This window comes from Amblyomma mixtum, chromosome 3 (assembly GCF_055824585.1).
Source record: "Amblyomma mixtum isolate Tamu chromosome 3, ASM5582458v1, whole genome shotgun sequence".
Lineage (NCBI taxonomy): Eukaryota > Metazoa > Arthropoda > Arachnida > Ixodida > Ixodidae > Amblyomma > Amblyomma mixtum.
In genome coordinates, this window is record NC_143014.1 from 324,149,732 (window position 1) to 324,164,268 (window position 14,537).

Genomic DNA, 14,537 nt, shown 5'->3' on the forward strand with positions numbered 1-14,537 from the left:
GCAAAAGGACGCCGCTTCACGAATATTCTCCAGCAAGATTTGCTTTAAAGCGTTTCGCACAAACTGAGTATTCTGTAGCTAAAATTTGAATATCAGCGTCTTCGCTCTTTTCCCGCTCTTCTCGTCATTTTTTCCACGCTCAAAGACTCCGCCGGCCCTACCCACTCGGCCCGACCGCATGCTGCCATGACGAGCGCGGGAATTGCCCGACGAGACGCAGCTTGCTGACCCACCAGAGTGACAACTGGCCGCGTGGCGTCTGAAACAATAAATAACCATAACCGGCAAACGCAATAGCATGAAACGGAGGAGGGTGCAAGCTTCAGAAAGTCACCCGAAGGGGCTCGCCACTTTTGGGTCCTGTGTTGCGTGTGTTACGTGTGTTCTGTGTATTCTGTGTTGTGTGTAGGTTCTGTGTTGCGGGTTCCAGGCGCTCACGACAGCACAATGTGGTAATTGCCACAGTTAAAATCTACTCTCTTCAGAAGGTATTCAGGGCGCCTTTAGCAATGATTTCGGACCTAGTCTCTTAAGTTGACGACAAAGAATAAATTTTTTCAAGACACACGTTCAAAAATGTCACTGTCATCGAAAGCGAATCGGTGCAAAATGGTTCCCTTAATATTACTCTATTTTTCAGAATTACGTTTTATTTTTTATTCGGGTTGAAAACGACGAGAATGTTAGCGAATCACACGATCAAGCGCCGTCATAGAAGCTGTAATTTCTGACGATTATTATTCTACGTGCTTGCTTGGGCCCGGTGATAATTTTGTACTCTTTTTCAACTTTAATGGAGGCAATATTCCAATTAAAGACTTTTTTCCTTAAAGTAATAATTAATGTAATGCACACTTCTTTACGCGTCCTCATATACGGACGGCACGGCTTGGTGGATTACGTGTCGCCAACTGAAGCTCTGAAAGGGTTGTTCGAAAATTGTTATAGCTGCACCTTAGGAATGCATCTCATATCCTTTTGACGATGCACTGCCCTACCCGGTGCAGTAGACGCTGCAAACATACCGAATGAGTTGAAGACGAAGATGGACAAGTCCAGCCTTCTTGGACATTGCTTTTAATTGTGGGGCAACTGCGGGATATTGCAAGGTGCCTTTAAAAAACTACCAATGACATTGGTCTTATCTTCAGAGGCGCAGCAAAATCCTGCATTTAAAGCTTGACCTGCTCTCGCATCGATTGGTTAACACTGGAATAGAAAACGAATAGGTTGTGTTTTTGACATTAAATAGCGGAAAAAACAAGCGTTCAGAGAAGGGACCTGTGTATATTGATTATTATGGTGCAATCTGACGAAATGCGAAAAAATGGCATCCATGAAAAACTTCTCATTGAAAAAATGCGCTTGTCTAGAATTTTTGGGTAATATTAAAAGCAGGATTAAAGTAAGACGTTGTACGCCAGTAGAAGTTCTGGAAGGAGGGAAAGTATAAAATTGGGCTTCCTCAGATTCAACACGAACGTAGTGGACGCAGCGGCAAGGATTACAAGTATTTGCGAACGTAAAACTAGCGGAAGGCGACCATGTGACCCATTGCTTCCAAAGAAAAGACCAAGCCTTTCTGTGCGGTCAAGAGCAGAATCGATTCAACCTGGAAGATTCTAAGGGGATACTCGGGATTAATATTAAGAAACTACATGCACAGTATTGATTCAGCAGCTGAAAAGATAAAAACGAGTTTCAATGTTTTTTGTAAGCGAAGATATCTCTCCGTTCTCCTAAGGTTAAAGCGACACTATAGGGTAATATTAAATTAGGCAACACTTATTCCTCGCGAACATTACCGACGTATTTTCAACACGGAAAGGTGCCTGCGTTGCTAAAAAAAAATGAGTCATGAAACCTATCTCAAGGGCTCAAGGGCTCCCGTCTGCCTGATTCCACCACCCTTCCCTTTTAAATTTGCGCACAAATAAAGACTTAAACAACAACAACTATCCATATTCAAAGCATCTGCGAAAATTAAGCTGTCATGTAACGTCTCTACAACAAAACCGAACAATCAGGGGCGCCATTTCCAAAAACCGAAATTTAGGCCGGTAACCAAAAGTCTGGTCTCAGCGCCAACGTGCACCAGGAACGTTTTATGGAAGGAATTTTATGTCGGCTGCGCATTGGAAACACACACATACCTTACACAAAGCTTCCTACTCACAGAACAAGAGAAGCCAGTCCGTGAAGAATGCGGAGATGAACTTGCAATAAATCACATTTTATTCTCATGTGTGAAACTTGAAAAAATAAGAGAAAAGCAGTTTACTGAATTGAACACATTCCTTTCCCCCTACACTGGTCTTAAAGGTGCACTGAAGAGGAATCTGAACTGGTACTTTTACGGCTGGAAGTCTATCTGCACGTTCCAAGCTTTCTTGGAAACTTTGAATTATGGCCCGGTGCGGCCGATATCCCTCGTTTAAATCGAATTAACGTCGGGCTCCCGCATTTTTTTTTTTAATTCCCTGCAAACGGTGGGAGGGGTCGACCAACCTTTCACCCAGCCCGTGGCGGCTTGCCGCTCTTCCATCGGCGGAGTGATACGTAGTAATCGGCGACACCAAAAAGTCCACGCGTATTTTTATTTCCGTGAGCCTAATTTGCTGCTATATAGTCTCTGGCTAAATCTATTTATTCACGGAAACCAAAAAAAAAATAAACGCGAAAGAAAAGCTGGCACGCGACTGCCTGAAAGGCACTCCATGCGTTGGTCGACTCCTCGCACCGTATGCGGGGAAGCAAAAAAAAAAGGCGGGACCCGGACGTTAACCCGATTTAATTAGGGAAATCGGCCGCACAGATCAATAAATTGAAGTTTCTAAGAATGCTGGGAACGTGTAGATAGAGTTCCCGCGGCAATAAGACGAGTACAGATTCCTCTTCAGTGCACCTTGAAGCGACAAAGCAATTGTTGACATATCTTGTGTTCTTAGCTTTTTAAGTGAAGCAGGCTATCTCGAGAGACTACAAATTCAGATCAACTGCTTTGCTTCACTTTTTTATGCACCTCAACCGCCTACTCAAGCATGAGAAGAATGCTGAGGTCTTTACTTGATTGGTCGAAAAACCTCGAGATCCTTGCCCGGCCAAGGATGGGCGCTGAGGTTACTCGACATTCTTTAAAGGCTTTAATACTAGCCATTTCTAAAATTTCTTTACTAGCATTACAGTGTTGTAGCAACTAAGTTTTTAGGCTCTTTACACACCGATGTTTTTCCCTTTCTAGTTAAATCCGCAGAAAGCAATTCTCTTACACCTTGACCTTGGCGCATGATAGCCGTGGATGCTTATGTGCCACTAAACCCAACACAACACAACCAAGGGGCGGGAGTGGGGTGGAGATATTCTTTCCAGTTCATACTGCAACACTTACAGCTATTTTAGTCTTTTAGTTCGCAGAATGTATACCAGCAGTCATTCTTGAATTAGCTTCACCGTTCCAATACCCTTTTTTTGCGGTTTTTACTCCAGCATTCCTGCTCGTTTATTCAAGTGTCGCTTTCTCGAGAACATCCATAACTCATTTGAACAGCTCAAATACTAATTATATAGGCAGACGTGAGTGCTAGCTGGTGGTTCATGTTTCTTAAAACAGCGCAAAAGACAGGGACGCTGTGTGTCCCTTTTGTCTGCGTCCGTGTCTTTTCGGCTGTTAATAGAAGCTAATTATATGCTGATATTGGCGAGACAAGAACAATAGGAAGAAAACTGAAAACGTCACCATTTTCCTGCAGTACACGATGAACGAATTCACAGCATCGTTAAGTCGCATACACGAGTTCATTATCATGGACATGCGTTTTGCCTCCCAGGACTATTCATGCCTGTGCAGGGCGCTTATGTAGCAGGATGTGGCTTGACCGAGGTGCGTGAAAGTTTGCAGGTGTGCTTTTATACAGCACACAATTTTAGCTTCTATACGTCCTCTGGAAGCGTCATCGAGAGTTCCATAGTGCACTTTTAGCAAGGCCCATATTTTGGACGGAAAAATGCTCTCTAAATTTGAGCTGTCAAATGAGCAAACGATGTCCAAGGTAGAAATGAAAAAGTACTCCTTTGTGCTCAATCATTTTTGCGCCATAATTCCAGGGAAACACAAAATTGGAGTTGCGCAACCCTTGGGTGACCACGTTCTATGCTGCTTAAGACAGTCGCGACTCTCGCGTCTTCGGGTCCTCCGCATTGGTGCAGCCTTTGCCCCGTCACTGTCGAACGCAGGAGTTGCCCCTGAACTGGTGGAACAAAAGTGGGGAAGCGTTTCCCACGCTGCTTCTGCCACAGCTGAGGATGCTCGTGCATGTCTTCCCTGCGCTCCTCGCCATCGTTCCCGGGTTCGCGGCCTCCATGCGGTGCAGCAGGCGTCAGCTCGCCACGTATACGCGGTCTTCTCGATGCCGTCCGCCTTCTTGCACGTCGCGCTGCCGGTGCTTTACTTCGACCAGGGCATGACGACGAGCGACCATGTGAGAGCCGGCGCCAGAGGGCCTCAGAGTCACTTATATGTGCAGTATTGGTAATCATATGTAGCCTACAGTAGCTACGCTTTGAAGCCGTGTAGTGGGGCTGTGTAGCACCTGTAGTGCTGCTGAAAATTAGTATCACCTTCGAGAACCCGACAAGGCTCGGATGCGAACGAGGCACGCTGCATGGGCCTTGAGAAGACCCGGTGGTCAGCCCATTAAAGGTGCACCTTCCTTCTTGCTGCTGGGTCGTAGCGCGGGACCTCGCGACGGTCACTCTACGTCAAAAAGGGCAAAAACGGTGATAAGTACAACCAAGCAGTGTTGCGATAAAGGGGATATTTACGGCAAGGATGTCTAAGAATAGTTCCAAAAATAACATCCAAACCTGCCGATATTCTTTTCTACAGAGTGCATATAAAAGGCAACGGCGCCGTCTTCACTTTCTGAGCTGCCCGGTGAACTGCTCGCAAACGTCAGAACCCCTTCAGGCGCTGTGCCCACATACGTGATCGCGACCAAAATCTGCTCACAGTTTCGTATACAAGGCGAATTTTTGACTATCATAGATTTTGTAAATATTACCTAGATGGAAAACTGGCGCCACCGTTTATGCGAGTTTCTTAAAGGAAACTTAATCCACCCAGCGAATGCAGGGAAGACAGCATGTCATACTTGGCTTGGCCATAAAACAGTACTACGAAGGCAGAGATACAAATTTTTGCGTATATAATTCAAGGAAGCGTTCTTATAATCAGTGTGCAATAAATACATTGCAATAAATGAGCAGAAAAGCAAATAGGCATAAACCAGCACCCAATTTGCCTGTGGCGAGGGAGAGCTTTCTTTCAGCCCCTTGTTAATCCCTTCCCTTATGCCGAGGTTCAGGTGTCCACCGAGATATGCGAGACAGACGCTGCGCCATTTCCTACCCAAGAACCAATTTAATTTAATTTTAGGGAGGGCTTTATCTTCATGCTGCCAAATATAGCGAAACGTGGAAGATGTTCTTTTTTTGTCGTTCAACAGGCACACTTTTACAGGAAATGCTCTTGGAAAAAAAAAATTGCTAGCACTTAAAATACTACACTTTAGACACACTTTTAGAGGAAATGCTCTTGCAAAAAAAAATTTCTAGCACTTAAGATACTACACTTTAGAAGCTCCGGTTTTCGCATTGTAAAAATCAGAAACGTTTCATTGGTGTAGTCTTGTTATTGCGGGTGCGCACCCTACGTCCGTGCATGGACTATCTTCATGCCATGAGAAACTTGCCCGAGCCCTTTTTCTACGAGAAACTAGTCTGCACGCAATGGGTACCTGGTCCCGCCATGTCCTGGCGCTGAGCTTACAGAATTTTTCAAGAAAAGCATGGGTTAGGAAGCAGAAACCGGTCCCACCACAAGTAAGCGACGGCCGTATTTAAGCTGAAAAGTGCAGCATGCGGATATTTGCGTGAAATTATTAAGGTGGAAGCCTTTAATGTCTCATCCTTGTAAGCAGCAGTTGTCGACAGAAATGTCACGCTTTTCAATTGGTCGAAAGGGTCGTGACGTCACAGGGCGCGAATTTCTAACGTGGCCAATTGTACTTTGGCTAGTAACCATGCAATAAATTGAAGGAATCGTATAGTGATGCTCCAAGTAAGTGGTACTCAGCTTAGTTAATTGCTTAATTACCCAATTAGCCTAATTAACTTTTCTAGTAAGGCCATATAAATAAATAAAACCGAGTAGGAAATTGGTCGAGCTCGGGAATCTAACCCCGGTCTTCGGCGTGCGAGACGAGCATGCTATCCACTCCGCCATGTCAGTTCGATGGTTTGGAATGAACAAAGGCGCGTCTAGATAATACGGTGTCTTCGCTCACTCCCAGCCTTCTCCGTACCTTTCCGGCGAGGTTTTGGTGTCCACCGAGATATGAGAGACAGATACATTTCCTTTCCTCAAAAGCCAATTTACCGAAGAGTGAGGCGTATAACCGAATGGGCGATGGCGTTCTATGGACTCGGTTTCCTCAATTACAATTTTCATTTCCTTCATTACGGGCCCTCTTTGTCTTCTTTCACTCCCACTTCCTCCCTTCCTCTACGGTGCGGTTAAGGTGTCCACCGAGATGACAGAGAATTACTGCGCCATTTCCTTTCCTCAAAAAGCGTTGCGTTCAAAGGGCAAGGCATCGCGCCGTACGGGTTGTGGCGTTCCGTGGACTCCCTGGCAGCGCTACAACACGCTGTCGCGTTCCACTCCTAAAGGGAAGCTTAAGCGTCATTAATTAGCAGTTAATTAGTATTCAGGTATTATTCAGTAATTAAGCATTCATTAGAGATTTGTCATCACTTAGTAATTAGTAATAAATTGTATGTGACGCCACCAGTGCCACAGAGGCAGTCAAAGTGGTGCGGGAAACGCTTTCGCCTCTACGCACTTTAGACAGTCAAAGTGCCCCCTGAATTTTTTCTTGAAGCGGTAGTCATTCCTTGCATACAATGCGCGGCCACCGCCAGTCTTCGAAATAAATCAAACTCAGTCCACACGGCGAGTACGGTTACTAACATACGTTGCGCTTGTCGAAGTCCTTTGCTCATTTCCCGTACGTACGAGTCTTGGATACACACGTGTTTTAAAAGTGCAGACTCGTCACAGCAGCCTGTTAAGTTCGTAATTCAGAAAAAAAAACTTTGTTCCATTCTTTCTCCTTTCAATGCGCAGGTAGCACAGGTTCCCGCTGAGCGAAACCCAGATTGCTGCGTAAAGGGCTTAGCAGGCAGCAGACACTATGCTCAGCTCACTTCGAGCTGCACTCCTTCGCATGGTTCGGTTCTCAAATGAACTTGATGTGTTTTTGAAGTGAATTTTGTAGTGTTTACGTTCATGTAGGAGCTTTGTGCAGCTATGTCGACATATGTCGACGCGAATGAAATGTCCTAGCATGAAAATTTTTGTGTAATTTTCTAGGCTTCACGTCTGCTTGTGATTTATGCAAAAAAAAACATTTTCCCACTCGACAGGTTTAACTGGCGCCTGAAGCGGATATATTTCTCCTCATGTACGCGTCACGCTCTCCGAGCAGGTTTTCTCACTTCTGTGCAAAACTACACCCAAGGCAACACTTGCTAAGACTAACAACGGAAAGAATAAGCAGTGAGCCTCTTGCTTCGGCGTAAATTATTTTGAAACACTACTGGGAAAACAGCGACGTATAGGAACCTCGCCAGCCAGGTTGGCCTGACAGGTCTGGAACACACTCAGCAGTAAAGAATAGGGCGTTACTTGGGACTTGCCAGTCTTATATAATATATCACAAACTTTTGTGTACCAGAGAATATTTTCAAGGCAGACACATTTCATCTTAGTAGAGCACCACTTTCAGTAGAAGTACCGCTCCAACTGCTACGCCTCTCCGAGAGGTTTTCGGTTTTTGGTGGTTGCATCCAGCGGCATCTTGCATTTCTGACAAATGTGTTCAACGCAAGGCGTTTCGGTGAGCTTTTCTGTGCTATTGCTGTGTGGGTGCAGCGACAGCAGGTAGAGGCCTCCACAAAGCTTGGTCGTTACTTGGCAGCGTAGGCAGCTGAGCGTTCCCGAAAATTACATCCCCTTGGATTGCTCCAGGTTGCTTTATTCGCCAGCTGATGTATACACCTGTTTCCCTGAAGACGTTTGGCATTTGTCGTAGAAAGACTTAGTAACTGATGCGATGCCTCCCACACACAGCTTTGGCCTGAAATTTTCAAGCCATATGGGTTGCCTTTTCGCCATGTCGTGGGGCAGTAATTGTACCCGTGAAGCGCTCTGTAGGGTAACCAAAGCTCTCGACTTCACTTTTGAAGACTCATCTTTGTTTAGAGGTTCCACGAGTCGTTCAGCATACGGATTCAAACCAAATCATTTGGCGTCAAACTTTTGACCAAATTCCGCTCATCGGCAAGTTGATAGTGCGAGAAGAGCATCAGTTATACCGATGGTAACTATTCTGATAGCAATATTGGCATCGTGAGTGTTACTGACTTTACAGCCACAAACCAATCAACCTCTTCGCTGATGAAAAAGACTGCAGTAACAGACGAAGCTTTAAGGTGATGTAAAAAAATAAATATTCGATGATTTTAACCAACAGGTAAAATGAACAGAGAATGAGGCGAGGGTGAATAAGAAAAGTCAGCTCGATGGAAATTTTCACTGCCCAATCTAGCAAGAGCTATGGGTCCTTGACTTTTGAAGTAGGCTCCTTCACATCAGAAGCATATCCTCCTGACAGTGCAGAATGCCGACAACCTATAAGTTGTCCTTAGTACTGTCCCTCTGTTTGTAGAGTGCCTGCTCGACATCAAATATTTTTAAAGATGATTGTTCCTTTTTCTTAGCAATAAAAAAGAAAAAGAAACTGAGAATCAATAAGCGGGGCGTGTTTTAGCAAGAAAATTAAGCGCAAGTAGTGCAAAATCCACTTAAAAGACTGCAGTTATTTGACGGCACATGAACGGACTAAGATTGAGATGAGTTCAGAAAAGTGTAGTGATTTGTCCGAAAACGTGACGATGCGCCAGCCGGCTGGTATTGACTTTCCTGCCGTTTTCGAAAGCGTAAGAGACACTAAACAACAGCTTTTACTGGCTGATGTGACTGCTGTCAGCTTCCGCCTGTCAGTTAGTTTTTTAAAAACATTCATGACTTAGTAAAACACGTTGCAGGGCTATGTAAGCGCCTGTCCTGTCATGTCTGTCTGTGTATTCGTCTGCAAGGCTACCACTGTTTGAATTTGAATTGACTCAGTGCTGCAGGACGTTTCGATAAACACGAATAACGGAAAACAAAAATTAGAATTCTCGAAACTGTTATAAGGGAAAAATTTGTTAAGAGGTCTCGTAATGTAATGAATATTTCTGAAAAAATTAAATGACAGGCGGAGGTTGACAGCACTCATATCAGCCAGTAAATGCTGTTGTTTTGTATCGCTTGCGCTTTCGAAAAAGATAGTAATGTCAATACCAGCTGGTTGGCGCATCGGCACGTTTTCTGACAAAAGAAAACCCCTTTCTGAACTCGTCGCAGTCTCAATCTGTTGATGCGTTTTCAATGATCTGCAGCCTTTAAGTGTTTTTTACGCTTCTTGCGCTTAACATTCTTCGCAAAAATCGCCCCGCTTAGTGATTCTCAGTTTCTTTTTCTTTTATATTGCTAAGAAAACAGAACAATCACCTTAAAAGTATTTGATGTCGAGCAGGCACTGTACAACCAGACCGACTTAGTGTTTTAAAGGTACAATGCTAAGGAGAACTAATAGGCTGTCGCATTGTGCACTGAAGGAAGATATGCTTCTGAGGTAAATGCGCCCACTTCCAGGTGGTCGAAATTTCCAGAGCCCTTCGCTACGGCGTCCTTCATAGCCTGAGTTGCTTTGGGACGTTAAACCTGAATAAACCAATAAACCAATCAATAGTCAAGGACGCACAACGCTTGCTAGATTTGGCAGTACAAATTTCTATCGAATAGGTTTTCTTAACCCCCGTCACCACTTTCTCTGTTCCTTTTACCTTTTTCCCCGCCGCGGTATCTCATTGGTTATGGCGCTCGGCTGCTGACCCGAAAGACGTGGTTCGATCTCGGCCGCGGTGGCTGAATTTCTTGAAGGCGAAATTCTAGAGGCACGTGTGCTGTGCGATGTCAGTGCACGTTAAAGAACCCCAGGTGGTCGAAATTTCCAGAGCTCTTCACTACGGCATCTCTCATAGCCTCAGTCGCTTTGGGACGTTAAACCAAACCTTTTGGTTAAAATTATCGAATATTTATTTTTTCACATCAGCTTAAAGCTTCGTCGGCTACTGAAGTCTTTTTCATCATCGAAGAGGTTCATTGGTTTATGGCTGTAAACACAGTAACACTCACGATGCCAATATTGCTATCAGAATAGATACCATCGGTATAACTGATGCTATTCTCGCACTATCAATATGCTGATGAGCGGAATTTGGTCAGAAGTTTGACGCCAAATGCTTTGGTTTGCAACCGTATACTGAACGACTTGCGGAACCTCTAAATAAAGATGGGTCTTTAAAACTGAAGTCTAGAGCTGTGGTTACACTACAGAGCGCTTCAGGGCTAAAATAATTGCCCCACGACATGGCGAAACGGCAACCCATACGGCTTGAATATTTCAGGCCAAAGCTGTGTGTGAGAGGGATGGCATCAGTTACTAAGTCGTTCTACGCCAAATGTGAAACGTCTTCGGGGAAACAGGTGTATACATCAGCTGGCGAATAAAGTAACATCCAACGTACACCAACCTGGAGCAATCCAAGGGGAGGTAATTTTCGGGAACGCTCAGCTGCCTACGGTGCCAAGTAACGACCGAGCTTTGTGGAGTCCTCTAGCTGCTGTCGCTGCACCCACACAGCAATAGCACAGAAAAATCTCACCGAAACGCCCTGCGTTGAACACATTTGTCAGAAATGCAAGATGCCGCTGGATGCAACCGCCAAAAACCGAAAACCTCTAGGAGAGGCGTAGCAGTTAGATCGGTACTTCTCAAATTGGCGCTCTACTACGATGAAATGTGTCTGCTTTGAAAGTGTTCTCTGGTACGCAAAGGTTTTCAATATATTACATACAACTGGCAAGTCCCAAGTAACGCCATATGCACCACAACGTTCCTGTACACTCCTTTAGTGCTGAGTGTGTTCCAGATCTGTCAGGCCGACCTTGCCTGCGAGGTTCGTATACGTCGCTGTTTTCCGAGCAGTGTTTACACTTCAACGCTTACCAATATGCTCATGGGTGTGTAGTCTTGGAGCTGATCGGTCAGCTCAGGACTGGCTCGAGGTATGAGGGCATGGGTTTTCCTTTTTATCCACTCATTGTGTTGTGCTCTCAGCTTTGTAATTTTTTCGTCTCTCGTTTCTGAAAACATGGTAATGATTCTTGCTAAGAACCGCGGCAAAATTATCAAAACGATGAAGAAAAAAGGGTCGTAAAACTCTGACAAGAATAAAAAATGGCAGCTTGATTCCGATTCATCGAGCCTCTACATTACAAGCACGGGAGCTCTCAGATCCTTTCTGGGAGCTTCCTTTCCTTACCTGAAAAACCAATTTACTATTTTTACCTTACCTGTCGTCGCAGACGATGCGAATATGCAACTCCCTCTGATCGAATGCAGGCAAGAAGGCCAAACAAATGTAAAATGAAACAGTTCGGCCTACCGAATCCCGCTTGTGTGCAAAAATTGAGCTCGAACCATGCACCCGTTTAGCCGGAAGAAGCATTCTACCGCGTGCGTTTATTTGAGCAACACGCGATACTTACCCGTCCCGCCACAAAACTCCGTGATTTCCGACTTATTTTTTAATAACACATTTTCGTGTAGCTGCGAGAAATGGCGCCAACGCTTTAAAAAAATAAAGGCCCTTGATTTTGAAAGTAGCTAATTTCTGTGAACTGTGCCGCCGCGCCGCAGACTCTTGCATATGCCCGTCTCTCTGCTCGGCGCTTTCTTGAACGGTGATTGGCCCCTCCGGCCATCGACCGAAAAACGCGCGGGAAAGGATCGTTTTCTTCTGTTTTCGTTTCCCGTCTTCGCCATGTGTAGGCCGTCTGTCTCTGCTGCTGGTCGAGCTCCGTTGGTTTACGCGCTGACTATTCGAAGTCTGCTTTTAGTGCTGCATTATGCCCGGTTGCGCTACATTTCAGCGCACAAGCCGGAGTGAAAATGGCTTGTGCTGTTCCAGATTGCTGGAGGAAAAAATGACATCAGCCGTAGAAATAAGTGCATCCACAACATTGCCCCTAAAGGACAACTCCGGCGATTTTTCAGCCATTTTAAGTTAATGGCTGTTTTACGTTCCTAAGAATCTCCTGCAATGTGTACGATACATGGTTTTCAAAAGCAACCGTAAAATAATTTTTCAACAGCAAAAATCGCAAAACTCGAAACCCAAACCGCAAAACCAAAATCGGGGAGGTGCCTTCGTGCGGTATTGACTGTGGCGTCACTAGCGCGTTCGCCGCGGTGTCAAGTCCCCGAAGGTATCACAACTGCCCTCAGGCGCGCTGTCGACATGACTGAAAGCGCGGAGGACAGGTTTTCCGAGACCAGCGAGTCTTGAAAAGACGACTCATTCGACGGTTTTGGACTGGACGAGTCGCTTTTTAAGTATGATCCACCGCCGCGCGAGCCAGCCGAGTCACACCACAGGCCGCGTCACCTGCAGTATGGAGACGGTCTGAACTCGGAGAAGTAAGTACTTAAGTCATTTTTCGTGTATACATTTGTGACACATTCGTCAGAACAAAAGTTAATGAGATGCTCCCGCTGACAGCTGTTCGTGTGGCCAGACGGCCGACCCAGCGAGATGAATCTGCTGCCGGAACGTTGCCGCGGTGCACAACGTCCTTACAGGGGCATGCATCACCAACCGTCATCTCTGCGAAGCTTTGTCTCGACGGCGAGCTTTAGGAAGTGAGTTAACGCCAGCTACAGTTCTACAATCCAACATACCGCTTTCAAAGCTCTCTCTGAGGTACACGCTGTCTTCATAGCAATCTGGCGCGAAATGTTCCAAGCACATGTGGGAATGCTTCCTCGGAGACCAGTTGACACGGCGAACAGCTCTCACCAACTTGTCGCGAAGGTTCTTATCGCTAGAAGGCATGTGGTAGGTCACGCCCGTTGTCACATATCAAGAATTTGTGCACCCCACAGCACAACAGAAGTTGCGCTGACCCATCACTCTGGCGTACACATCACATCAGGCACGTTGAGATGGCGCGAAATTGCACAGGTGGTCGAAATAATTCCGGAGACCTCCACTACGGACCTCTTTCTTCTTTTCTTCTTGCACTCCTCCCTTACTCGCGGATCGGGTGTCCATTACAGCGTCATTTACTTTCCTCAAAACTAATTTTCGGTTTTCCCCTGTACTGGCAGCGCCAGCGCGCGTCCGATCAGCTTGACACGCCGCCATGCCAGTGACGTCACAGTACGGGGTAGCCTGTAGAAGTTGCTCGATCAATGGGTGCCGCTCGCGTCAGCTCGCGTCGAGGAGCGCTTGTCTTCGAAATTCGCTTGCGGAAAAACTACGCCGCTTTCACGTGAGAAATTTTACATGAGACATCAGACTACCATGAAGAATACAGACTTAAAATTTCATTTCGATCGATGAACATCGAAAAATCGCCGGAGTTGCCCTTTAAGGACTGTTCCGACAAGAACACCGTCCTCAGCGATGTACTGTGCATTTGGTGGTACCTAATCTAGTGTGCGTACTTCTTTTGAGATCATGAGGAAGTTGATAATCTCGCTTAATTCGCTGATTATTGTGCGTCCTTTCGCACGAAGTTCTTTCCATTCCTTGGCAATTGCTGTACGTGTTCTATTCGCGACGGTTGGCATGCGGATTACACCTATTGTAGCCACTTTAATTATTGTATCTCAGTGTGTGTTTCCGCGAAAAATGTTTGCATCGCAGACGTTATTTTTTTTTTTTGTAGTATTTAGTGTGCTTCTGAGGTTGCGCAAAATAGAAAACGCTGATTTTCATAGCGTACACGGCAGTCTCTCTCCCGTATCCCCAGAGCTTTGGTGCGGTAGCTTTAACGGCGTAATGCCATCGCATGTCTAGGCATGATAGGAGATGTTAGGTAATCGTTACAGCGATTAAGGAGTTTGTTCGACTGTCGCGACTGCGCGCATCTCTACCGCGATTCCGAGATCCAACGCCACCTGAGGAGCTAGTCCTGAAACGGTGCATTTCAGGGCGAGCGTTCACTTGTCGCAGGCGAAATCATGATATACTGCACTGAATGATCTTTTCAAAATAACATCAGATTCTTTAACTCCGTAGTTTATAACATAGTACGAATTGTTTCCGTGAGGCTCTCTAAATCACGGAATGACTGCATCATTTCTGGCCGCGCTTTACAGCGCTGAATATATTTATTCAGCGCGGGCAGCTGAAGCACTCCTTAAATGCATTCCAGGGATTAGCGTAGATGAGTGATCGAGAGAATATCATCTTTCCACCACTGAATCAAGTCTTTCGTTCGCAGCAGCAATCACCCCGAA

At 45.6% G+C, this 14,537-nt stretch overlaps 1 pseudogene; it reads left to right on the forward strand.

Annotated features, from left to right (window-relative positions):
* The first annotated feature begins 3,835 nt into the window (after nucleotides 1-3,835).
* On the forward strand, nucleotides 3,836-8,110 carry LOC149355794 (uncharacterized; annotated as a pseudogene).
* Nucleotides 8,111-14,537: the final 6,427 nt, after the last annotated feature.